Source organism: Vicia villosa, unplaced genomic scaffold (assembly GCF_029867415.1).
Source record: "Vicia villosa cultivar HV-30 ecotype Madison, WI unplaced genomic scaffold, Vvil1.0 ctg.000306F_1_1, whole genome shotgun sequence".
Classification (NCBI taxonomy): Eukaryota; Viridiplantae; Streptophyta; class Magnoliopsida; order Fabales; family Fabaceae; genus Vicia; species Vicia villosa.
The window spans coordinates 1,134,570-1,138,231 of NW_026705134.1; positions in this window are offsets into that span (position 1 = coordinate 1,134,570).

Consider the following 3,662-nt stretch of genomic DNA (forward strand, 5'->3'; position numbering starts at 1 on the left):
GCTCTTGCAAGTTGATCAAGAAGTGATGATTTGGCTTAAGAGATAAAATGGAATCTTTCACATTAAATGCAAATGGTTAAAAGTGACTTAACCATGGTTATTTTGCCAAGCTTCTTATCTCTTTCCATTCTGATCTCAATTCAGAAAATATCTTCCAATTATTGCATCTATGCATCATTACTTGGATCATTTGGCAAAATGGTTCATAACTTTGGCAAAATGACTTGAAATTTCAAGTGAAAAGTTCACAAATGTCAAAATTCAAAACCATGGCTACACTTCATATTTTTTCATGCTCTTGGACATTTTGGAAAGCTCATATTACACACTTCAAAACCCTAGTTGAAAGTTTCTTCAAGACCTTTAAGGAAATGGGTGAAAAAGATCCATGAACTTTGAAGAAAATGAAGTTTTAAGTGAAATTTTCATAAGATACCAACTTTGAAGCTCCATATCTCTTAAATGGTTGATCTATTGGAAAATCATTTAATTGACAAAGTTGTTCATTGGATCAAAATCTACAACTTTCATGTTGGAAGTTTTTTTCAGTTTGTAGGTGAAATTTTGAGAAATTCCCTTCCAAAGTTTGGAAAAAACCATTGAAAAACACTTAGAATTTTTCTAAGTATGGAAAGTCAAACTTTTGACTTTTTGATTCTTGATTGATTTTCTTGATTTTATTTGATCAAATGACTTAATATATCATATATTGATGATTTAAAACTTCAAAAGTCATAGTTGACCAAAAATTCCCAAAAGTCAATGGTGATCTTGTACAGTTGACTTTTTAAGGCGAATCGCGTTTCTGGAGATTTCAAATAAATCAAGCTATCCTCACCAAATGGATGTTATGAATGAATCTCAATGAGCTATTGGAGGACCTTGATCCATGGTTTAAGTTGTGGCACCATGTCCTGATTAAAAAGTCAGTTGTTCAGTGAATTATGCGAAAAAACCCTAATTGTCGACCCGATGAAATTAATGACTGTGGATCTTGAATTGAGATGTAATTTCCATTGGATATTGCCATAGGGATTATTTGAAGATGATTGAAACTTTTGATTGACTCCCTGGGGATTTTTAGGGTTTCCCAAATGTGATCCCTGATTTTGGTCCCTGATAGTTCAAAAACCCTAATCTGATGATTTGCAATTTCACTGTTGATCAACCCTTGTATAGGAGATGTCTTGAGCCAATAGATTAGGTCAAAATGATGCACTTGGGGTCTTGAGGTCATGTCCCAAGTAATTAGGCCAAATCCTGAGCAAAAGTCAGGAGTATGCTATCTTCAGTCAAAACCCTAATTTGGTTGATTCAGAGCCTTTGAGCTTGTTGAATTGAATCCTTGAGGACCAAATGTTGATTGGTGATGAAGATGATTCATTTGAGATGAAGGTAGAACAAAACCCAAATTGATTATTACTTGTACTGATGAATGATCTCTTGATTAATCCCTGCTGAGCACAAGTAACAAACACAAGCTATGCAATTTGTTAGAGATGCAAATGATGCATATGCAATGATATGAGGTGGTATCTTAAGTCAAAAATTGGGGTATGACAGTATCACGTAGAGTTTTATAGTCATGTTGTTACTACTACTAAAACAAAACAAAAAAAAGTTAATTACTATTTTTTAGGAGTTAGTTTTTATAATTTTATTATTATTATTATCATTTTCTTTGTCACAAATAAATTTTAATAAAGAAATACACTGTTCTTATCATATCAGTAAACAAACTCCCAAATCTTCACAAAATCATCATCTAAACCGTGGGAATCAAACTTGAGAATGGAAAGTTTTTATTCAATTAAACTTACACATAAATCTGAATCTCTCAAATCTTCACCATTAAGTCCTTTATGAAATTAGCATCAAATTTTCCCCATGTGAATGACACAAAAATAGCAATATCATAAAGGGTTAATACCTATTTTGCCCCCTGCCATATAGGGCGGATTTGAAAAACCCCCCTGCGAAAAAAAAAGTTGCAGGAATCCCCTCAACATTCTAAAAAAAGCTGATCTGTCACGTTTTTTTCATTTTTTTTTCAGAACTTAAATGCCACATGTGTATTGGACAGGGTAGAAAGACAAAAATGCCCTTCAGTGTTAACACATTATTTTGCCCATTTTAAACCCTAACTAAAATTGATTCTTCATTTTCACATTCTATGCTCTCTCGTTCATCATCCTGGGAAGTTGTTGTTGCTGCTAGGATTGCATTCATCCACATTGTCAAAAGGTAAGTTAAATCTTCTTCTCCATCGAACCGATTTTAATGACTTTTCACGATTAGTAATGTTTAGGTACCTGGGTGTTTGCAGAAATGGGGTTTTTTTCAGTTATCTTTCACCATGGAGGAAACTTTGTGCAAGACAATCACGTGTTTTACAGGGGAGGGAGCGAAACCAGTGTAGAAGGACAAGACTCGGACAAGTGGAGTTTTTTTGAAGCTGTTAGCTTGGTGAAAGACTGGGGTTACGATTCTTTCAGGCTATGGAGGAAGATTTCAACTGTGGACGAAAGTTTTACCCACTTGATTGATGATGCTCAAGCTGGAGAAATTGCTAATCATAGTTTTTCCTTTAATGTTGATGGACACATATGGGTAGAACATGGGGTTGAAGACATGATGTCCAAAGTGTTGACTCCGGATTTTGAGAGTTTTAGTGACTCTAATGATGATGATAGTGCAGACGAAGATTATGAAGGAGGGACAGCATTTGATGACAGTGAAGAAGAAAGGGTATGTGAAGGAGAAGAGGAACACTTTGAAGCAGTGGAAGTAGAAATACCAAAGAGTGGAAACAGGGTTGAGGTAAATGGAAAGTCTTTGAGATATAAGATTATGGCATCGAAGGACACCAAGAAAATGAAATCTGTGAATTGGACTAAAGTGAATCTTCTTGTTCCTAAAAGTGTTTTGGGTTCTAGTTCTAAGAGGAGTGCTACCAATTTTAAAAGTAGAGAGATGGTATATAATAGTGAAGAGTTGGATAGCTCTGACCCCGATGATAGTGACAAGGATGACAAACAACCAAAGCCAAAGTATGAGAAGTTCAGAAGTGAGTTGGTCAACAAGGACTTTCAATTCAAATTAGGTATGGAATTCAAATCTCTTTCTGAATGTAAAGATGCAATTAGAGACTGGTCAATTTTAAATGGGAGAGCGATAACTTTTGTAAAAAACGAGAGTTATAGGGTTAGGGTGGAGTGCAAGGGTAAATGTGGGTTTTTAGCATTATGTAGCAAAGTGGGGGATAGACACACTTACCAAATAAAAACTTGGGTGGGGACACACACATGTGCTAGGGTATTAAATAACAAAACTGCAAATTCCAAGTGGGTCTCAAAGCTAGTTGTTGAGAAAAGAAAATCACAAGGTAAAGTTAAAGTTTCAGAAATTATGTCAGAGCTTAGGCAAAAATACTCAGTTGGCATAACCAAAGGGAAGGCTTGGAGGGCTAGATCCATGGCTGAGCAGATTATTGAAGGAGATGCAAGGGAACAATTTAACAAGTTATGGAGTTATGCTGCTGAGCTAAAGAAACATTCAGCTGGAAATACTATAAAGATTGACACTGAGAGGCCAGTTCCAACCCTACCTCCTAGATTTGGTCGATTTTATTTCTGCTTTGATGGTTGTAAGAAAGGGTTCAC